The sequence below is a fragment of the Typopeltis vanoorti genome, chromosome 7 (assembly GCF_054136105.1).
Source record: "Typopeltis vanoorti isolate ZY-2024b chromosome 7, IOZ_Tvanoo_1.0, whole genome shotgun sequence".
In the NCBI taxonomy this organism is placed as follows: Eukaryota; Metazoa; Arthropoda; class Arachnida; order Uropygi; family Thelyphonidae; genus Typopeltis; species Typopeltis vanoorti.
This window is the reverse complement of record NC_143555.1, coordinates 144,080,709-144,105,740: the sequence shown is the minus strand read 5'-3', so window position 1 is coordinate 144,105,740 and position 25,032 is coordinate 144,080,709.

The window sequence follows — 25,032 nt, the reverse complement described above, 5'->3', positions numbered from 1 at the left end:
CATTGATGCCATCTGTTCACGCCTCTAATCTTTCTCAGGACTCACATATCTGCGGTCTCTAGTCTTTGGTCAAGTGTTTTACTTCTGACCCAGCTCTGAGATCCATAAGTTAAAACTGGTTTGAACACTGTCTTGTATACAGCTAATTTAGGGTTCAGACTAATTTCTCTCTTATTCCGTATGAATTTATTCAATTGACTTCCCACCATACCAGCTTTGCTGATTCTGTTGTCGATTTCCATATTTAATTTACCATCTTCAGTAAAAATTGTGCCTAAATAGCTGAAATGTTTTACTTGTTCCACAGGTTCTCCATTCACAACACAGTTGATATTTTCAAAGATTCTGCCTATTTTCATTGTCTTTGTCTTTTTATTGCTGACCTTCATAGCATATCTATTACAACAGCTATTCAATTTAGTCAGAGAATCTTGCAGACTTGTAGCGGATTTATTTAGAAGTATAACATCATCCGCATAAAGCAAAGAGCTGACATTAACATCTACAATTTTGTTATCAGGTTTAATACCACTTTTCTTAATAATGTGATCCATATAGATAATGAATAACAGAGGGGATAATGTACATCCTTGTCTCACACCAGATTTAACATTAAACCATCTTCCTGTACTCCTTTCAATTCTAACTGCTAACTTACAACTCAAATAAAGACTAAGTATTGCTTGATATAATGCCCCATTGACACCATATAACTGCAGCGTATTGAATAGCTTCTCTCTTGGCACCTTGTCATATGCCTTTTCCAAATCGACAAAACTTAAATACAGATCTTTGTTATATTCCCATGCTTTCTCGACTATTTGTCGTAAAGTGAAGATTTGATCCTGCCAGCCTCTATTTGGCCTGAATCCAGCTTGTTCTTCACAAAGCTTTTCTTCCACAATTCTTCTCAACCATTTCTTAAGTATACTTGCATAGATCTTGCCAGGAGCACTCAGTAGGGAAATACCTCTGTAATTCTCACATTCAGTTTTATTTCCCTTTTTATATATGGGTACTATGAGAGCTCTACTCCAATCATCGGGAATTCGTCCCTCTGTCCAGGCTTTCTGAACTATGCAGTGCAGCCACTGTAAGACTTTTATACCACCATACTTCAGCATTTCTGGTCGAATATCATCTACCCCTGCTGCCTTTCCACATTTCAAGCCTTTGATGGCTTTTTATACTTCAAGTATGGATATGTATTCCTGACTGCATGCCTCGTCAGTGTTTTTTACCACTGTGCTGCCATCACTGCTTGTTTCATTTAGCAGTTTTTCAAAGTAATTACTCCATACTTCAAGGATATCTTTTTCTCCCGTTTTCACGTCACCTTTATCATCTCTAACTCCTTTTACAGCACTCCTTCCTCCATTCCTAAGCTTCTTTAACAACCTCCAGAATATTTTGCCACCTTCTTGATATTTATTTTCTATATTCTTGCCAAAGTCCTCCCATGACTTTTGTTTAGCTAGTTTTACACAGTGTTTAGCATTCTTGCATTTGTCTCTATATTCTCTAAGAGCACAGGCTGACTTATTTGACAGGAACTTTTGATATGCTTTCTTCTTTTCCTTCACTGCCTCTTTAATTTCCTGTGTCCACCAGGGATTTCTGATTTTTTTATCCTTGCACACAACCTCACCACATGCCTCTCTGGCAGAATCAATCAATGTTTTCTTCAGAATTTGTCACTGAATCTCCAAGGTTTGATTGCTGTTCTCAAACTCTTTTATTTTATTTTCAATAATCTTTCTGTATTTTAGTCTACAGTTCACATTTGAGAGCTGCTCAACTTTTATTCGCTTTAAGACTTCCTTACATGTTATTCTTTTCAAAGTGAAATTCAATTTTATCCTGCTCAAGACTAAAAAGTGATCACTTCCAATTTCAAATCCTCTGTACACTCTGGTGTCCTGCACCAGGGAAAAAACATCACTGTCAACAATAACATAGTCAATGAGACTTTTCTTATTCCTTGCCTCTTCTCTCCATGTGAATTTGTGCACATTTTTATGTTGGAACATGGTGTTAGTAATAACCAGTCCATGTCCTGAGCGGAAATCCAACAGATATTTGCCATTATTATTAGCTTTGCTCTTTTCTCCAAATTTTCCCAAAATATTTTTGTATGTCTCACAATCATTTCCTACTGTGCTATTTAGATCCCCAACAAGGACCAACTTTTCCTTTTTTTGTGTGTCAGTTGCTTTTTCTAAATCTAAAGCGTCAAAAAATTCCTCCACTTCTACCTTACTAGAACCTTCTGTGGGACCATAGGCACAAATAAGTCTCATTGTCAAGTTCCCCATTCTCATATTTGCCCACATTACTCTACTTGAGACTGACTGCCATTCAAGAAGATGAGCCTCGTATTTTGTGTTGAATACTATGGCTACTCCTTCTTTTCCTTGATTGTCATTGCCTGAATATAACATTTTGTATTTATATTTATTGCTCAGAAAGACCTCACCAGTTTTGGTCTTTTTTGTTTCAGTCACTCCTATTATGTCGTACTTATCTGGTACTTATCTAATTCCGCAACTAGCTCCATTTCTTTGCCATTCAGGCTTCTTACGTTGATAGTACCGATCTTTAAGTCTGGTGATGTTGAGTTGGGGTTTGTTTTCAGATTTGTTCCAGGAGCTGACTTTTCGCTGTTTGCCCTGGTTCCCTGGCGAAAACAACGGGGGCCTTGTTTAACCGGGCGACCCCCCAGCCGGCATGAAATGTTGTCATGTTGTACCATCATTTTGTATTTTGGTTTAACCAATAAGAATACAATTTGGTCGGCTAAATCCCAAATTGCCAGCCCATCCTCGTTCGTTCAGTATCAAAGTAGATACCCAACAGGGTGCACCACGAGAAGGTGAGGATTGGACATTAGGTCAGAAGCCCTGGTCGGTTCTCCGCATTCCTTTAAAGGCTATGTGGAGGTCTCCTCTCAGTTATACAGCTTTGACCCTTAAGCACCCCTTAGTGCCGAATTAAAGCGATCCATTGTTTTTGAAGGGCGACTGAGGGGAGAAAATCTCCTGACGTCTGTTCGTTAAAGTTTACACTGTAACATATCTGAAATAAAACTTTAAAAAAAGGAAAAGGAAAGAAAAAAAAAGTATTAATTAATTCTGGAGTTGGTCTGAGAAAAAGAAACCTGATATGACTTTGAAAGAAATCAATGGAACTTCAAACAAAACTCCCAAAATAAAAAGGGATTGGCAGAATGGACCTGGCCCGAGTGATGGCCTACAGCAGAGCTGCACCGCCTCGATGTAAGCCTTCGCAGCTCGGGTTCTCAGGTCTACCCCTTCCTTTGTGGGGTAGACAAAAAAAAAAAAAAAAAAAAAATATATATATATATATATTTTTTTTTTTTTTTTTTTCCCCTCCGCGTGAACTAACGCAACTTTCCTAGCTGTCGTAACCTTTGGAAGTATTTACGTCCCAACCACCCAGTGTCCTCTTTGATCTCTGACTGTTAACTTTCTCAAAGTTCTGCAGAAGTACTTACTCTCGACCTCTGTCAGGTCCAGATGACCCGTTACCCGATTGGCCACAGCCGTGCCCAATCGGGTAACGGGTCATCTGGACCTGACATAGATCGAGGACATAGATATCCTTCCATTTCATACTTATAATTCCTTTCCGAAGGAGGAACGTTGGCCCATCTTCTCTGTACATTGTTAAGAACACACTGTCTGCGGATTCGATGGGTCCTCTCCATTTCTTTATTATTGAAATCCCATTGTTAAACATATTTTCACCCATAACTAGTTTGATTTCTTCTACAGAAAATTCTTCAGCCTCTTCCTGTATTGTTGTTTTGGTCTCCATTTCATCAGCTTCTGATTCTTCCGATGAGGTTGAGTTACCTGGTTTTGGTTTTTTAATGTTCCCTTCTTCAGGGCTTCGTGACCGCTTTTGTGTACCTCCTTCTTTAGTAGTTTCCATTTCTTCCTCCGTTTCGCATTCTTCCTCTGCTTCGTTTTCCTTCTCTGTATCTAAAGTGGTAGTTTCTTGTTGGTTGTTTTCCTTTATTTCTTCCATTGAGGTTTCTGGTGTGGTGGCTTGATCCTTGGCTATTTCTTGGTCCTCTGTTCTTTCTTTGCTGGTCGTTTCTACATTCTTGGTTACGGGCGCTTCCTTCTTATGGCGTTTATGATTCCCTGTTGCTATCGTGCTGTGTGCAGCCTTCAGGATTGGGAAGCATTCCCGTTCTGTGTCATTAATATTTACTGCTGGTGTTACTGTGGCTGGCGTGATAGCACTTCCCATCCTTTCTGCCTGGTTTCTGGATGGGCAGGTGTCTACTTTGTGATCCATGGTGCCACATCTAATAAGGCAAGGTGCCTCACACTGGGCTAGGGCATGTCCTGCGGCTATGCAGTTCCTGCATTTCTTCTTGGGGCAGCCTTTACCTAGATGCTCCAGAGAACCGCACTTATAACACTGTTTCTTAACTCCAGGGTAGTTAACTACTACCCTGGCAGAGCCTAGAAAGACAAAATTGGGGACTTCGTCCTTCATTTCCATACGGAAAGTTACCTCGTCAGTCTTCCAGTCGGGGAAGTCTGTATCGTTAGCGATTTTTACGTCGCGTACGACTCCCCATTTCGAAAACACTTTGTTGATTATTTCTGTTCCCCCCCCTCAAGATATTCTACAGGGAACCTCTCTATCCTTATTGTCTTGAAAACACTCCCTACTACAAAGGGAAAATAATTTTTTCCTTGACATTCTAGTCCTTTGGTTAACTTGTTCCTGGTTTCCACATTCTTTACTACTATCTGGAACCTGCCTGCGCCATAAGGGGTAAAGCCAACTGTATTTTCCGCCCCTACTGCTTCGCTAAGAGCTTTTGCCAACGTCTTCTTCGGTATGTCGGCGTCCGCTTCGATGCCAAGAGTCCTGACTCACGGTGAAAAAGAAATCATGATTTAGAGAAAAAAAAACAAAGTCCCAGAAAGGAAGGACCTGCAGAACCAGGACCGAGCGTTCCCTGTTTGCCGAAATCTCCTGCTAGACTAACTAGAGGCGGATGACTGTAAAACAGGCACAATGCAAAATTAGACAAAGTAGAAAAAATATATTGCAAACGATCTTACCACTAGGATTAGGATTCTGGAACATGGAGCTCTCCCTCAGGTCGCTGGAAATAGGAACTTCTGGCAATTAGTGAGTAGACATCAGTGAGTAGGACCTGGAATATTACATCCCATAACTTAAATAAGTTCATGTCGCCGAATTGAAGCCTTTGGCTCTTCATATAATTAATAATATATTAGGACACCTTCTTGGCTATTCTCATAGTAGGGTATGTGTAAGTTCTGTTCGTTACAAACTTGGTATTATCTAGGTCTACCAACTCACTGATGAGACCTCAATAAAGGTTGAAACCAGTCTGGGTAGTGACCTTCTCTCATAATGTAGAACAGTAATACAGCTCCTAGGAGCTGGATTTCGCATTATGGATAAATATCAAGAATAATGATTGGAGCTTGCTCCACCCTTACTATGAGTTGCCTCAGTGTTGCACTCCCAAAAGGATCAGATGTAACACTATCCAGGTATTTACTTACGCTTGGACTCGCCGGACTTTATATAGTTACTATATTCGGCATGAAACAATATGGGATGTAATATCCCTTAACTTAAATTGGTTAAGATCTACTGGGATGTCGCCTTGGAGGATGTACTCATAGGAGAAGTTGTACGGTCTTTTTTTTTTTTTTTTTTTTTTTTTTTCGCTAACGATTCTCGCACAAGACAAGAAGGATGTAGAACACCGGACGAGAAAATTGTTAGATACGTATGAAAGTTTGGGATCGAAAGTTAATCTGTTAAAAACCAAGTACCTAGTAGTTGGAGGTGATAGTGCAACAGATCTGGAGTTAGAGGTTCGAACCATAATACCAGTGGATGCCTTCACATACCTTGGCTCCATGACAGATAAGTGGACAAAGATTTTCGAACATAATAGGCACGAGCGGCTATTGGAACCACGAATGATGTTCTTTGGAGTCATAAGGGCTGAATGAAAACTAAGATGCTGCATCATCTGATTATAAAGAGTGTAATGACCAATAGATGTGAGTGATTTGCACTCACTAACAGTCAGAGAAAAGAAGCAGAAAATGTGGAAATGGATTACTTGATACGAAGTATGGGAGTTACGCGTATAGATCGTCTGAGGAATGCACATAACGATGAATATTGAACAGCCAGATACTGAGAGCATAGAGGCAAGTGCTTTGAAATGATATGAACACGACCAGAGAATGAGAAAAGAAAGATGGCCATTAAGAATTATGAACTGGGAACTTCTCTTCCCCCTCCCCTTGGAAGGAGAAAAAGAGGAAGACCAAGAGCTAAGTGGAAAGGGACCATTGTGAGAACGAGTTTACGAGGGATCTGAGAACAGACAGATGATGACAAGTGGAGAAACTTGCAATAAGAAAGAATTTATGATCATCACATTCAGTGCATCGGAAATTAAAGAAAAATACACCCTTTGTCCAAAAAGAAACCGAACTTTTCGAAAATAGAAGAAATTAGTGGCGTCACCTGTTTTATTTTTTTGTTGTCGAAAGCAGCAACCTTCTTTAGTGGTGTGTCAACTGTTTATGACATTTGTTTCATTAGAATTAGAAGTCGAGTTATAGCGCCATGAGTGACAGTGTGTTTCAACGAATGGTCGGTCGTCACGATATTCATGCCGTAAGCGACGAATTCTCGCTACCAATCGCTTTAAAACTTCGAGATCATAAAACTCACCATTGACCGTTTGGCAGGCGGAACGAATTCTTTGTGGATAATGCCCTTGGAATCATAGAAACAAATCAGCATTGTCTTTACTTTTGACTTCTCCAAGCGACTTTTTTCTGATACCCTTTTCTGGTGGTCTCCACTCAGCACTCTGGCGCTTTGTTTCGGGCTCATACTAAACACCACGTTTCGTCACCAGTAACGATCGTTTCAAAGAAGTTTGAGTCCTTACGAGCGGTTTTAATGAGGTCCTTGCAGTGTTCAATTCGATACATTTTTTGGTCGTCGGTTAGCTTGTGGTGAACAAATCGCGAATTCAATTTACGAAGGCCAAACTCTCGGTCAAAATGTTGTGCACAGTTGATTTTGGATTCCCAATTCATCTTCAATCAATCTCACAGACGGTTTCGGGTTTTCTTTGATGAAATCACGCACTTTTTGGATGTAAACTTTTCCCTCAGTCCAGTTTTTGGATGGCCCGGCTTTTCGTCGTCTTCAAGTGTCTCACGACCACTTTGAAATCGCTTAAACCACTCGTAAACTTGAGTACGGGATAAGCATTCATCACCGTATGCTTTTTGAAACATTTAATGAAACGTTTACCAAGTTTAACACAAAAGTCAATCGCAGTTCTCTGTTGAAACTCATTTTCTCACCGTTCGTCAAAACAAAGTTACTCTTGGCATTATAACTCGGCTTCTAATGAAACAAATGTCATAAACAGTTGACACAACACTAACGAAGGAAGATTGCCGCTTTCGACAACAAAAAGATACGACAGGTGGCGCCACTAGTTTCTTCTATTTTCAAAAAGTTCTGTTTCATTTTGGACATTGGGTGTATAACAACTAAACATCAACTTAAAGGCATTTGTCCAATGTCTAGAAACGAAGAGTGTGTTCTCTTCATGCTGATTGGAAAGAACTCATTTTGAATTTCATTCCATAGTATATACTGTACATTATAATAGTTCATTGCAAGAATCTGTCTAAATCGTTTCATCCAGTTAGTTCCACTTTCTTTGTCCCTTGTTCTTCTAGTCAACGATCTTTTACTGGCAGATTTTTTGTCGCAGAGTTCTTTTTTTTTTTTTTTTTTTTGCGTTTTATTTTTCTCATATTATAATTAAAAGTACTTCAGCGATTTTTTAATAAAGTAATTTTAAATGAAGTTTATGATTTCAGTTGTAACTAGACGCTTTTGCATCGAAACTATTATTTTATATAATATTATTTCTGTTATATAATATAATACAATTGATATAGTTGTCATCACTTCCTTAATGTGTTGGGCTCAACGTTCTGTGGACTCCACTGACAAGTGACCCCACCAGGAATATTCCGGATTCAATTTCTAATTAATTATCCATTACTTTTTTCTATAACAGTAATTAGATTATAAAGAAATCCTCTAATTGCTTTTATTCCCCCATGGAAGTAGGCGGACCTCCTTTGGCACTAAATAACATTTTGAAGACAGGCTGGCAGCCAGTTTCCATCCTCCAGCCTTCACTGATGGCTGAAGCTATCAATAAAACAAGGCATTCTGTAGAGAGAATACGACAGACAATTTACAATCTCGTGCCCACAGATCGCAACACATGGTTTGTTTCTTTATGGGATCACAGTGGAAAATAACACACCAATAACAGAGGAGTTTTGTTTATTTTAGTTTATTGATTTATTTTGATATTTAAATAAATACCCCTCAATTCACTTATCAACAAAGGTTTGTTCATTTTACACCAAAGTGCATAGCTAAGTGCAGATTTATGCACATTCAATTCAAGTCTCATATCATACTTTGAAAGCTGGAATTCGATCGGGTGAAGGATTTACATATATTAATCATAAATTCGCTGTTACACATTGGTGAACGTAGAGCTAATTAACGCTACCATGATAAGAAATTATAATTTTCAAAATAAAGGACTTTAACTTTTACTTAGAAAAAAAAATATTCATAAAAATATCTATCTAACTAAAAGTGCAAATAGAATTTTAAACAGTTACTTAAATTATTTAAAGATGTTTAATATTAATTAATATACAATAAAAACACCCTTTTACTTTTCATATATTTTTATCTAAGTAATTTTTAAATGATTAATAATAGAGATAATAATAGAGATTTGAAGGCAGGCTACGATCATGAATGAATTGGGATCACATATCTCTATTATTAATCATTTAAAAATTACTTAGATAAAAATATATGAAAAGTAAAAGGGTGTTTTTATTGTATATTAATTAATATTAAACATCTTTAAATAATTTAAGTAACTGTTTAAAATTCTATTTGCACTTTTAGTTAGATAGATATTTTTATGAATATTTTTTTTTTTTAAATGATTAATAATAGAGATATCCAGGGTAACAAATGGCAATGTCGTAGCCAATGAAGTTTTAACTGAGGCTCAGCAATTGCCGTTACCCAGCCATGACTAGAGCCTCTTAGCTCGAGACTAGAGCCTCTTAACACTCCATCCACACAGATTCTCTTCATTCAGATGACGGGATAAAGAGTCAAGGACTCAGTCCATCGCCCAGTTCTTTTGAGAACTTTAAGAATTTAAGAATAATAGAGATTTAAAATAGTGATTTTTTTTTCTCGTAACAATGGAATGCATTTCTAATACGTGGAAGGAGAACAATATAATAAGGAAAACAATATAATTCAATTTTATTCCATTATAATTCCATTAAGTAAGGGTGTGTGCTAAGATTGATGCAACGATTTATTTATAGACCATTAGTATTTTTGGTGTGGACATTAAATTATTAGAAAGTGTGATTACGAATCACATCCAAAGGTTGGTAAACGAGGATCCAATCAGCACAGTCTTCTTAAAAGTAGGTCTTGCTTTAGAAATTTGTTCATATTCTATAATAAAGTGAGCAGAGTTGACTAATGCAAATGGATATACGTGATGCTTTTGGATTTTGCTGTTATATAAACTCAAAGCTTGCAAAATAAATTGCTGGCATGGATTGGAAGAGTGGGTGGCGAAAGGTATGTATGGTGGTGGTGCTGAATCTACAAGGAAGGAGAGTGTCGAGGATTCTGTATTTGGACAATTGTTGTTTAACTTATATATTATTCATATTGGAGAGGTTCCCGAGTGTGATATCCTATCAGTTTCTGTTGATGCAAAGTTAGGGAAAGCGAAAATAGATGATTAGGAATCTCTGCAAGCTAATCTGAGTACATTGGACTGAAATGGTGAATATCAGTTCCGTGTTGTAGTATGAGGTTATGCATTTTAGATAGAGGGCATTACAGGTAGAGATGTCGTGAGTGCATCCAAGTGTCTAAATTGGCTCTCCCTCAATACGTTTTTTGATTCTTTGGGAACATTATTGTTAATAATAATAATAATTATTAATATTTTTGCCTTTGTAGTTCAGCTGAGATGGCATGTGCCTTTCACAGCGCTAAATCGCCCGAAGAGAGAGTCGTAAGTTCGATTCTAGTTGCCGACTAGAGGAACTTTTACTAACCCTTTTTTCTATTGGTTCCAGAGTTAGTCGATTCTGACATGACCAAGCGGGTTTTTTCTCCCGAAAACTCGGATTCTTCATCCCTTAAACTTAAGAAAATGTACCATGGAACCCACACCATTTTCAGACAGTAAACATAGTATTAGGATTAGAGACCACAAGGTGACGGCACTGGTAAGTCGTCTTTCTTCACCGACGCAGAATATAATTAGTGATAGTCTTGGGCCAGATGTCTCTGTTTGGCTACCGGTGGAGTTTGAACTGCCCACTCAGTCTCGAAAAGTTAGGAGACATGGCCTCGCTTACTTTCTATACGGGAATAAAAGTAGTTAGCTGATTTTTTTTTTTTTTTTCAAATTAATATACAGTAGTCACTCTCCCTTATCTGCGAGGGATACGTTGCAAGACACTTCGAACCCTGTATACACTATTCTTTTTCCTATACATGAATACCAGTGGCGTCGCGTGATCATTTCGGTTGGGTGTGCTGTCATGTTTCCCAGGAGGGGGCGGGAAGCTTGGAGACAAATAATTACATCAATAAATTTTTATAATTATTGATTTAATTAAATAATTACATCAATAAACGTCTTTTAGCTTTTTTATGTAATTATTTGTCGATGTAAACTATAAATACATTATTTTCATTTTGCATCGATTTTAATGATCTTTAATTCTTGGGGGGGGGGAAGGTATTCAGAATTAATAGTTTTTAGCACAATTTCATATATTAAAAAACTGACCGATATATTTTATTAAAAATCGACTAATTAATTAATCCTAAATTAAATTATTTCAGTTTAAAAACAAAGAAAATAAAAAGTTGATGGATAAAGCGAATAGCACGATCCTATAAATTCTAAACATGAATAAGTGAATTTATGATGGCATAATTAAAATTAAAAAAAAATAACTTATGAGAGAGATTGCAGAAATAAACATGGTTTGATTGAGCAGCAAATCACCTCGTAAAATTTGTTGCACATGTTAAGTATATTTCTCTGGTTTGTGTATATTTCGCTCCATTTTCCAAGAATTTTATTTTGTTTACTGAGACTCAGTATACATAATATCCGATCATTATCGGAATTTTCCACACTTTCGGGAATCCTAAATTCATTAGTTTTTTTTTTTGTTTGTTTGTTTTTGTTTTTTAGTATCAGCGGTTCTTCTGTCTTATCAATCTTACATATGCTGGTATTTTGTTGTGGATCAACAACGTCTTATAATACACAGAATATTCATTTTTATTCAGGAATAGATATTTTTTTGCTTTCTGTTGTTTCCGAAGACTAGAATAAAAATGTCTCTATACCGTTAAAAACTTTGCGACCTCAACAAATGCTACTGCACAAGCAAAAAAACAAACAATTAGCATTTTACTCCTAACATCCACTTTCAAATTTTCAGTTCCAGAAAAGATGTGTAACAACTGTTTGTAATAAAGCCATCCGATATAGCGACAAGTGACAACATTCAATTGGATTGGTTGAAACAATAACCAATCATAACCAATCACAGCCGCCTAGGTGCTGAGTGAGCTCATAATTTAAGCTCACCTAGTCACGCCTTCTCAGCTGTTTAAATACAGTATAATGCAACGCTAAAAATTTGACACGCTGCGCCCTCTTTACATCTTTTCGAATGGCTCAAAGATGTATGCATTTTGAAAGCACACCTATCAACGCCAAAGTGACGCAATGTTTATTGCGAAAAGCGCCTTCTTCATGAAGCACTAATGCTTTATTACTCTCCTGAAGAGGACAACGAAGCATTAGTACAGTATGTTGTTCAATTTTAGGAGTTGCGCGAAGTCTGCAAACAATTGGGTGAGTATTTAACAGAAATAAATGAAAAAATATAATATCGGTGATACTGACATTTCGTTGATGATCACCGCACACCCGGAATATTCGTCCCTCATGCATACCTATGATAAAATTTAATTTATAAATTAGCACAGTAAGAGATCAACAACAATAACATAATAAAACAGAATAATTGTAACAGCATACTGAAATAAAGTTATCTGAATGTGAATGGAATCTTAGCCGCCGCAGATGTGTGTAGCTTTCTTCACCTTTGCTACGAGTTGCCCTGTTGTTGGACTATTTCTGCGATCGGCCTGTCTAGTATTAAAAGAAAAAGCAATACAGCTTCATTTCGGCGATGTAAAATTACATAAGCAAAGTGGATATTAGATCCAACATTATTTCAAAGCCGGATGTTTGTAGACACTATGAAGGTTTCGTAAGGTGAACTTTCGTAAGTCAATATCTTCGGACAAGGGGAGACTGCTGTAATAATAATAATAATTTTTGTATTTTTTCAAATTATACATAGAGTGATTAAAAGTATTTACAAGCATTTCTGGATGTAATCTACATGTTTGTTATGAAGACCATATAAGAAGAGGAAGAAGAGGATCTCGAGAATGAAAGTCTCTGCCTGTTTTTTTCAGTCCATTAATTGCTATATGCTCAAACAGCACCAGATAATTGTTGATTATGTTTAGGAACAATCATTCAATTCTTAAAATGATGCTGCAGCGTAGCTTACTGAATTGAGGAACGAACTTCAAGGACATCTTGTGACCATTGCCTACTTTCGGTAGCCAGCATTGAGTAAAACACCAACTGGATGACGATCACAAATGATATTGCCATATTTTTTCAGGTATGATGCAAATCTTGTTGGAGATAACTCTTCAATAATATTCATTCCTAGTTCATCTAATTTTTGTATACATTGGTATGCTTCTTCCCATTCTTTATCATAATACTGATAATGAACAACGTGCTCCCCAGTGACACAATTCAGAAGATATTACAAAAAAAGCTATCAAGTTCAGTTAAGTGTTTGCTAAAAATCTTCTCATTTAATGCTTCTTTTTAAGTAGTTAATGAACCAATCATTATTGGAATTATTGTAAATTGTTAATTTTCCATAATAATAATTTTTTTTATTTATTTATTTTTTTATGGATCTCTTAAATATTTACATATATACAATTATCATCTTGAGTAACATTCAGTATATTATTTTAAAAGGTTCAGCACTAAGTGCTACATATAATGAAATTTGAATATCAGTGATGATAAATAGTTTTTTTACTATTTTTTAAAATAACAATCCGAGTAATAATTTACAATTATATAGTTCAGAGTTACGCAAGTTATATAATATTACATGTAGTTTACTATCTTTTTTTTTTCAAAGTTTGAGAAAAAGTGATTATACAACAGTATTTACACATGTGCAATTAAAATATTATATTTCCTATTTCTCACAAACATACAATGTAAACTCATTATTTAAATTTTTTTTAATAATAAGAATAATTTATTACATTTTTTTTCATGTTACATAGTAATATTATATTAATGATATTATCACATAATAATCAGTATCTTCCGTATCTTCTTTATTGTTATGTAATTTACTGACTGTTTTGTTATATTTCTGCATTGGATTATAAGGGTTACGCGTAGATGAGTGAGGCGAGTTAATCCCACCTACTTCAAAGCTTGGGTTAGCTTTTATGAAGAGAGTGGGATTTAGCCATCACTATTTATGTTGTTGTTACTATTTATGCATGGACTGTAGGCATTGGATGTTGGTAGTTTGTGATTCGATGTTAATGGTGTATTAACTTTGTTGGTATATTTTCCAGAGTTCGTTTTTTAATGTTATGTAGTTATCTAGGTGTCTTAAATTTCTTGGTAGGTTGTTGAGTTGCGTGGGTATCTGATGTGATCTCACAGAAGAACCATATGAATTGTTGTAGGTCGTGTTGTACGATACGTGTTTCTGCTGTTTCGATAGGTGATGTTGAAGTAATTCTTTATTAATATTATGTAGTGTTTCAGATTTTTAATGCTCAGGATTCTGTGTGTCGCCATGTGCTGGTCGGATATTAGTTGTTGCGTGTAAGGTGTCCAGATCACTGTAGACACACTTTTTCTGTGTAATGTTTCTAATTTTGTTAGATGGCTGTTTGATGTGTTTGCATAGATGTTATACCGAATCTGAGTAGGGATTCGCTGATACCATGATATAGGAGTTTTTTTTTTTTTTTATGTTGGATGGAATAATGTCTTTTACTTGGAAGAGTTTTGCTGCGATGATCCGGAATTTGGTATGTAGGTATTCTATATGTTTTGTCCATTTAAGGTGGGAGTCTATATAGAGACCAAGGTATTTTGCATGTGTTACAGGTTTGATTTCGGTACATTTGCAGATATTTTTGTTGTTAATGCAGCAGGATGTGTGACAGTGTATCGATAGTAGTGCGGGGCGTATAATTCTTGGGTAGTGTATTATCAGCATCTGTGTTTTGGTGCCGTTGATTAGAATTGCGTTTTGGTGGAAGTATGTTGTGATTTCATTAAAGTCTTGTTGTGCTTTGCAGAGAGCCGTGTTGATGTCTGTGTGGATTGCTAGTAGTGCGGTGTCATTTGCATACTGAAATATTTGACTTCTTATGGCCATGTTATGAACGTCATTAATGTATATGTTGAATAGTGTGGGTGATAATATGGCGCCTTGAGGAACACCGTGTTTTATTTGTATACTCCGACTGTGACATGTACCTATTTTTGTTACTTGTGTTCTGTTTGAGAGGTACTTCTTGAACCATGTATGCAGTGTTCCTCTTATGCCTATTGAGTATAGTTTGGTGAGTAGTATGTCATGTTCAAGTGTGTCAAATGCTTTGGTTAGGTCCACAGTATGAGGACGGCGTACTTGTTTTTGTCGAGAGCTTTGTTTATTGTGTCGGCGATGTCTTCTAATAAAGTGATGGTGCTTTTTGTTTTCTGAAAGCCGTATTGGTTTTGTGAGGATGTTGTACTTCTGTAAATAGTTATGTAGTCTGGTGTGCGTTATTTTTTCTAAATGTTTTGAGATGACTGTTACGGTAGCTATTGGTCTGTAGTTCTGAGTATCGTTTCTTTTACCGCGTTTGTATATTGGCGTAATTATTGCAGTTTTTAGTTGTTGTGGAATAATGCCTGTGTCGAATATTATGTTCGCAAGTCTCAAAAGTATTGGATTTATTTTACTTAAATATAAAGAACCAACAGACTTCAAGGTTTGGATTTATTTGTTCAAAGTGTGTGGTTGTGAGTCTTATTTTGTCTATTCCTGGAGAGGTCTTTGGTTTTAGTTGTAGGAGTGTTTCTTTCAGTTCCTGTTTTGTTACGGGTGGAAATTACATCGTTTGTTGTTGACGTTGTGTCGGTAGTTTTTTGTTGATCGTTGGTAGATTGTCATTTTTGAGTTGTGTGATATTGTTTGTGAAGGCATGGTTGAACGAGTTTGCTAGTTCCTCTTGGTTTGTGTCCTGACCGAAGCTTTTTTTGCAATAAAATCTCGTGCTGAAGTTTTCTTTTTTCGAGTAACTAATTCGTTGAGTGTAGCCCATGGTTACTTCATGTTGTCTTTGTATTCCATGAATTTTTGAGAGTAGTAGTGTCTTTTTGTCCTACAAATTTTTGTTGTTAGTTGATTTCTTGTGTTTTTGTATAAGGTTTGTAAATGTGTGTTACTGGGTGACTTTTTGAGTTTTTTTCCCCATAGATTTTCTTTTACAGTAATACTATTTAGTATGTCGTCATTTATCCATGGATTGTTGTCTGTTTGTCGCCTCGTTTGTGTAGGCTTTGTCGCTTTTTTATAGCCATGCTTCTAACTCATGAAGAAATGTGAATAGATTATTATCTCAGAGTCTGTATATTGTGTTTATTGTGTATTTGATGTTGTTGTAATAATATTATTTGTAATAATACTATTCGTAATAATAATATTTGTAATAATGATAATAATGATTTAACCAATCTTGGAAATTGACAAGGTTTTAATTTATATCACCAAGATTAATTTGAGGAAATTTTAATTTTCCCTCAAAACATAAGTGCTTATAAGTCAAATTTGAATTTACTTAACATAAAAATTGTAGCGATCTGTACGTTATTTCATTTTAAATGAATTAATTTTTTATTTATAAAATGATGTTAAAAAAAGTTCATATCACAATCAAACGTTTTGTTTCGTTGTCCATATATTTACTTTTATATAAATCAGAATATTTTCAAAATTAAACTTTAGGATAAACTAAATTGTCAAGAAGAATGTGATATTAAATAATTTGGGAGTTCAACAAATCTTCACCATCGGCCTGTAGAGAAAGATAGACTGAGAGTCAGGAGATAGTAGGAGAGGAAATAAAGATAGAGTGCATAGTGGTAGAGTAGGTAAAAGAAACCTCAGCTGACCTGTTTTAGCTGTTTGCCCCCCAGGGGCGTTTCTAAAACCGTCGTTGATTTTTCACTTTAATAAAAGGAAAAATCCTAAAAAGGAAACATGTAACAAAACAAAAAAAAAGTACAGAGAAAAGCAAAAATATCTGGAAAAGGAATGGAAAGGTAAACTTAGAGGTGGAGGAAGGATCTGGCTCGAGTGATGCAGCTCACAAGGAACTGCACCGCCTCGCTGTAAGCCTTCGCCGCTCAGGTTCTCGGGTCCTCCCCCACCTGTGGGATCTAAAAACCAGTGAAGCTGAGTACAGAAATCCACAAGGTGGTTACTTTGTCTTTCTTTTGTTGTGGGCTGTTATGATTCTTTTGGCCACCTCACTTCCCTTGGCCATGTCTAGTTTGCAGAGAGCTATGAAGAACGCCGAAACTGCCTCCTCATCTAAATCCACAGCTACCTCTACTTGCTCAGGGATGATTTTGCTGATGTCATCAACGAAGAGGTCACCCCATTTTGCACTGACGACGTCACGTCCATCCTTCCCTGTGAGGAGGAGTTCAGGTTCTCCTACTTTTTCCATCGCTTCTTTGAATTTTTCCGCCACCCCAGGGATACCTCTAATAAGATGGCTTAGAGTCTCCCCTGCTTTTGCGTGAGGGACTTCTGGGTGGGTGGTCTCAGATACTTTAGCTGTTTTTGGTTTTGTCGACTCCTCTTCTTGTGGGCTTAATGGCCGCTTGGAAGTGTTGGTATTTGCCTCCATCTTTTCTTCTTCCTTATCTGAATTGGATATATCTATATTAGTATTTGTATCTGCTGTAGTTATATCGACTGTCTCTTCTGTTTGGTTTTTACTGCTCGTTTCTGTTGGGGGAAATTTTTTTTCCTTACGGTTTTTCTTCATTGTCTTAAAGGTGGAGGGATGGATTTCTGTTATATCAGGAGCAGCATCGAAAGGAGGAGAAGCTTCCTGTGGTGTGCCATTTCCATTGCTTGGTGCAGTTGCTGGCGTGATTGCACCACCCATCCTCTCTGCTAGGGTTCTGGATGGGCATGTGTCCACTTTGTGGTCAATTACCCCACGTTTCAGGCAAAGAACCTCACATATTTCTTGGTTGTGGCCTGCTTTGAGGCAGTTTTTGCACTTCACTTCAGGACAGTCTGCCCCAAGGTGAGTGAAGGCACCACATCTGAAACACTGTTTTTTTACGCCAGGGTAGTTTATCATTACTCTGGAGGATCCGATAACAACAAAGTTGGGAACGGGTTTTCATCTCGAGGGAGATATTGACCTCACCGACTTCCATTTGGGGTTGTCTGCGTCATTCAGAACTTGTACATTACGTACAACGCCCCATTTCTCGAATACTTTGTGGATTATCATTTCATCTGTTTCGATGTACTCCAGAGGGAATCTAGGTAACTTAAGAAATTTGGTAATGCTAACTACCAAAAATGGGATTTTTTTTTTTCCCCCATTGCATTCGAATCCTATAAGTAATTTGTCTCTTGTATGTATATTTTATTTTATTAATGATATTTATTTTATTAATGAATTTTATTAATGATATTTATTTATGTATATTTTATTTTATTAATGATATTTATTTATTTTATTAATGAATTTTATTTATTTTATTAATGATATTTTATTGATGATGGATAGCCTAAACTGGTTTCTTGGAAGAAATACAATTGACAATTAACATTTATGACTTTAGGGGGGTGAAGCAAGATGCTTTTCATATTCCCCGCTATCTGTTGTGGTTACAGTGAAGGTAAAATTTCTGAGCAGATTGCTCGCCCTGAAAGGGCATGGAGATTATGCATCACTAAAGGAGGCTAATATAGCTTTTGGTCTTCTATATTCGAATATGTCCGTGAAGCAAGATCGTATGCTGCAGCTTGCTGAACCAAATCGTTGAGATGCGTGGACGTTTTAGGAAAAACTTGTAAGCTAAGGATTGCAGAAAAGAGAAAATATAGGGAATATTTGTGTCTCTATGAAGTTGATTGTTTCTAGCATACAACGGGGCGTTCAGAATCATTCTCAAGCACTTGTTCTGCACTCGCTGTATTTTGATAATGTTAGTATTAGAAGTGTGGCTCCAGGTCAGAGAGGCATAGGTGATTATTATAGGACGAATCGTCATCTGGTATAGTTGCAATTTGATTCTGTTGCTGAGCTTGCTATTTCTATTAATTAGCGGATAGATCTGAGCTATGGCTTTAGATGCCTTTGTGCAGGCAGACTTGGTGTGCTGATTGAAAGATAGCTTTCTGTAGAGAATCACACCCAGGTAATTTGTTTCTTTCTGCCAGGGAATTTTAGTATTGAATAGTAACACATCTCCTGCAGGAGACATTGGCCTTTTTGAGAAAAGAACGGCTGAGCTTTTCTGGGGGTTGACTTCCAATCTCCACTTAGAGAACCAACCCTCCAGCTTTAGAATGTTTTCTTGAAGCTTTCTGGTAATGAAATGGGGTTTGAGAGATCTGGTTAGTATTTCCGTGTCGTCCGCATACAGGGCCGAAATGGAAGTCATCGGATTGTGTGGGATGTCTGACATGTATATAGAGAACAGCAATGGAGCCAGTAGAGATCCCTGCGGCACTCCAGCAAAGATGTGGCGCTGGGAGGATGTAGAACCGTTGATTTTTACTTGCATTGATCTATTCTGAAGATATGAGTGGATTAAGTGAACCATTTTTAGTGAGGTACCGGCTAAGATAAGTTTGTGCAGGAGTCCAAAATGCCAGATTTTGTCAAATGCTTTGGATAAGTCTAGGAAAACAGCGCCTGTGCACTGGTGCCAGTTGTAGCTGGTGATGATGTATTCCACAATTCTGTGGATTTGCTGGGTAGTACTATGGTGTTGCCAAAAACCAAACTGTTCTTTAGGGAGGATGTTTAGGTCATTTACTGAGGTTTGGAGTCGTGCAATCTTACCCAGATTTGAGATAAGACTGATTGGACGATAATTTTGCGGTCTTTGCCTGACTTATGTATAGGAATTATGTCAGCCAGTTTCCAGGTGGAAGGAAAATAGTGAAATCTTAAAACTGCATTTATTATACTGGTCAGGTGCACTACTGCTTTTCGGGCAGAAGTTTAATCACCCGATTAGTAATGCCGTCTGACCCAGGAGCTTTTTTGTTCTTTAATTTTTTAATAATGTCATATAACTCAGCAGGTGATGTTGGAGCAATATGGTCAGTGCTGGAGATAGGAAGTTTGAGTGAGTGTCTGACCTTGCTGTGAATCTTATATATGTGGTCAAAGTCAAGGTTTCCCTACGAAGGCCTGCATTGCTCCTCTAAGTTGTGTGCTATAACTTCTGCTTTGTCTACATCTGTGTGAGCAAAGCCCTGGTCAGAGAATATTGGGGGAAGGGTTCTGTCATTGTTTTTGATATTTTTCAGTAGTCCCCAGATGGAGTGATCAGTAGGTGAAATGGAGGATAACTTTTTATCCCATACTTGGTCTCTATGGGCGTTGAGTGCATTTCTTACTGCCCCATTTAATCTGTTTAGATTTATTTTATCTTGTGGTGCACACGTGTTACGGTATCTTTTCCTAGCTCTGTTTTTGTCTCTGATCAAGTTCATGATGTCTTCAGGCAAACGATCTGGCTTGCGGGCAGATTTGTAGGAGGACGCTACCTTTATAGCAGATTTAATTTGTCGTGTGAGATTTGTAACTGCAGTTTCTACTTCTTCTTTTGTGCGTATGTGAGGAACAGGTCCAATATAATCCTTCAGTGCTGCTGACAGTCTTTCCCATGCAATGTAGCAGTGAGAAGGAGGAGACAGGTATTCTTGTTTTCCCAGCTGTAGTAGAATTGGGTTGTGATCGGATGATAGTTCATCCATAGATATGATGCTGAATTGAAGTTTAATATCCTGAAGGATAGCTATATCCAGGATGTCAGCAGTGCCGAACGTACTGAGATGAGTTGGTTCGGTGGGGGCCTGCCACAACAGCGTTGCTTAATCCTAAGTAATTGTAAAGGATGCAACCATTCTTGTTTGTGGTTGTACAATTCCACGCAGGATGTTTGGAATTCAGATCCCCGGCAATAATGGTGGGCTCTCTGGTGCATAAGATGGCATTTAGATCAGAGTGAAGTAGAGATTTTGGGGAGGATTGTAAGCTGAGTAGATTTTCAGTTTGCCAGCGGAGCTAGTGACTATTTCCACTCCTGTGATCTCAAGGTTCGTGGTTGAAGGAATGCTCACAGAGTGGCGCTTAATGTAGTTTTTAATGAAGATGGCAGTGCCGCCGCCTCTGTAGAGTAGTCTGTCATTTCTGTATAGGTGATAGCCCCTTATTGTAGGATTGTCTGAGGGTTTTAAATAAGTTTCACTGATTAAAATAACATCTGGTTGATACCTAGATGTGAAGTGTCGGAGTTCCAGAATTTTGTTTTTAAGGCAATTTGCGTTCCAAACAACTATCTGAAGAGATGCTGGAATGAGTTTGTTACTATTCATTTATGAGAGCTGTGAGGATGACCTGTGTTTCACGAAGAAATCTTTTAGTGGAGGTTTCAGTAGGGTTTGATATGCTGGAAGTTTGTAGCATGTTTGCTAGTGAGGCCGTAATAACAGCTGTTAGGTTTTTAGGTGCTGTTGGTTGATTTTGTTCTGGAATTGGTCTAGTTGTACGGGTCACATCAATATAGCTTCTTGTTTGCTTTCGGGTGTCTCTATTATTCGAGGTCTCCGACTGTGGCCGCTGAGTCTCCGGTTTTGATGTCTGAGCCTCTGGTGTTCTTGTACTGAAGGAGGAGGGTTGATTGATTGCCTCCATCCGTCTGTTCTTTGGGTGCAATACATCCTTAGTTCGCAGGATGAGGGCCAATGCAGTTGGCACATTTGGCCGTGGTAGTCCTCGGCTTTGTGCAGGTATTGGTTGGGTGGCTGTCTCCACATTTTAAACAACTATATTCCGCTCTGCATAGATTCTGGGCATGGCCAAATTTCTGGCACCTGTGGCACTGCTCAGAAGATGATCTTTTACGGAGTGGTTCCGGTGTGACGATGAGACCACAGACTGTTTTTAAGTTGTAAATATCCTTGTATATTTTATGAATCTCAACAAGGACTAATGGCATGGGAGTCTTGTCTGCTTTGTACATTCTGCTGACTTTGATTGGAAGCAGATCCTGAGAATTTAGGTCAGCAGCTATTTCTGCTGTGTCAATGTCTTCACAGACACCACGAAGGACTACTTATAAGTTTTTTCGGAGCTGAGCGGAAAGGTATAATACTGGATGCCTCTGTCATCCAGTTCTTTGGTCAACCTTCTATAGTCTGTCACTGTTGCTGGCTGGATCTTTATGCCTTCATCCATGTTTTTGGCCTTAATGAAGCCAATATGCAAATTGGACATTGTGGATCTTAAAGCTGCCCACTTATGCTTTTCTCTAAGGATGATCGGAGGCACCTTTTCTTTGGGAGAAATAGCGGCGTTCGAACCCTGAGGATCCTGTTCCATTTCAGTATTGTCATTGTGCGGTTCATCTGTTGTTCTTCGCTTTTTGCGTGCGTGCACTTCTACCAAGTCTGAAGAAGTAGAAGGCACTGATTCTAAATGATCTTCAGCGACAACGTCTGAGACACATTCGGGGGGAAACGTGTCATATAATTTCACTTTTCCCGGCCAATTATCACTCAGCAGCTTTCCCAGTCTGAGGAATTCTTTGTATACTTCCTCGAATTTGGTTTCATTCACAAGTTTTGCCATTTCAAGACACAGGTAGAGAAAGAGTAGAGATTTCTCGGGTGTCCCGAGCAGGTAAAGATAATCCCGTGGACTTTTGAGGGTCCACTAGCAAATCCCATAGACACTCTTAGGTGTCTACCAGCAATAAAATGTCACTATAAGAAACAAACAAAGGCGATACTAGCGTCTGTAGGCCTAGCGTATCACCCTTGTAATTACAAATGACTTACCTGGATAAAGCATTATGGAAAATAAAGTGACTGTTTATGGTAGCAAGCAATTAACTACTATTACTAATGAATAAGCATAAATATATATAAATCGCTAAAAACATATCAATCAAATTCATAATATGGAAAATAAAGTGACTGTTTATGGTAGCAAGCAATTAACTACTATTACTAATGAATAAGCATAAATATTTATGGTAGCAAGCAATTAACTACTATTACTAATGAATAAGCATAAATATATATAAATATTCATAATATGGAAAATAAAGTGACTGTTTATGGCAGCAAGCAATTAACTACTATTACTAATGAATAAGCATAAATATTTGTGGTAGCAAGCAATTAACTACTATTACTAATGAATAAGCATAAACATATATTACCAATGAATAAGCATAAATATTTGTGGTAGCAAGCAATTAACTACTATTACTAATGAATAAGCAAATATATTTATATTTATATATTTATAAATGTAAATGGCTTTATATAAATGGCTAAAACATATCAATCAAATTTACAATTCATCGTCAATAATACATACATGACACTAAACACTAACACACGAGCCGCCATTTTTTCATACCATCATACCATCATACCAATACCCTCAATACTGGCAGCAATACACTTGGGAGGTTGATATCGTATATCTGAGAGATACATTCATTACTAGTATGTGCGAAAATATACAAAAAAAAAAAAGAACAAGCACTATAAAATATAATATTTATTGTATAAATTAAGTGAATATTAAATCCAATATTATTTCATAGCCTAATATAGAAACTACTAGAGTTTCGTGTCGAAAATATATATAGAAACTAAACGTTTCGCAGAAACAAGCTTGCAAAGGTGTAACAAGCTACATTTGTTTTTCCTTAGTATTTTCTATAAATGTATTCAGTAATACATGATAATTTATTTATTTTCAGTTACAATCTAGAAATTATTGAAACAAAGAAATATAAAGAATAAAAATTTTTATTACAAAATAAGCAAGTATCTATCAGATCTGCCGCGACCTCCGCAGGTCACAAATCTTTGCATAAACACGTGTTAAACCAAACTGACAGCAACAAAAGTGCGAAATAGCACTCATAATATACTCACGCGCAGCTATTCATGACCTTCAACTTGTACAATAGAGAGGTTAAAGAATATTCATGTTAACAATTAGCATGTATTTGACAGATCAAATTCGACCTCCCGAGTGTAAAATAAGAAAGTAAACACAAGAATGTGTCAAGAAATATTTTCTGCCAATGAAAACATTTAGATTTAGATAAGGTGATGCGCAGCAGCTAGGTGCTCGTTTCTGCACCCTGCTTGTCCCCATTAGGGGACAAGCAGGGTGTCCTGCTTGTCCCCATTAGGGGACAAGCAGGGTGTCCCCATTAGGGGAAGCTAAAGCTAATAAAGCTGTTATCAAGCAAACGCAAGCGATCGAAATAAAATTATCCCAAATTCCTGCTCTAAAGGATTTCAACTTTGGCCAGGCCTTAAATTAATAAATTAATATTAAACATAATTTAATATTGGTGGCTTCTCCAGTGTCAAGAAAAATCTCATTGCAAATATTTGCAGAGATGTTTGTGCTGTTCTCTTCCTCCAAGAAACTCACAGAGGAGAAGATGCTGCGAGACCACACATCCATGGCATGAAGCTCATCAAAGAAATACAACACGATAAATATGGTAGTGCAATATTTATAACAGAAAACTTGATCCCATCGTCCATTGTCTCAATGAACTAGAGAAACATTGAGATTAATAAAAATATCTCAATCACCTCAGTTTATAAACCACCAGAAGAAGCTTTTTCCTTAGTAGTATGGTAGGCATTTCTGACCAGATCAAGATAAGATAAGGAATCGTGACGTGATTGGTTGATAAGAAGATGATGCCATTGTGGGTGTGACGTCATGCTTTCGGAATGTTTGGAATTTCCCTGGGGCATATGTGTCAATGGGTTCAGTTCTTGTGTTTTGGTTCACGTATGGAATTATGGGTGATGGTAGAGATAAAGATTTGTGTCGTGATTGGTTGGACACTTTGAACCAGATCAAGATAAAGATAAAATAAGGAATCGTGTCATGGGTATGTCTTGTTTTCAGATAAGTGACGTCATTTGTTGTTGTCAATAAGTGACGTCATTGTTTTGAATGGAAATGGAAGATATTAGGGAATAAGGATTCGTAGCGTGATTATTGGGATACTATGAACAAAATAGGGGTAGGGTGAATGTGGGGGAAGCGACATCAGTGTCTTGGATGTGTATTGTTATGAGTTGTAGATAAGTAAATGGTTTGCGTATGGCATTATGACTGATGGATAGTGATAAGATATGAGTGATGGATAGTGATAAGATAAATTTTAGAATGTTTGTAATTTTACTGGGGCCCCCCTTCTCTCAGGGACATCACATGGTGTGTTGTGTTTGTGTATAGCATTGTGATATTTAGAGATAAGCAATCGTGACGTTATGTGTTTGGAAATTTCTGGGGAACATATGTCTCTCTGTGATATCACAAGGTGTTTTGATTTTT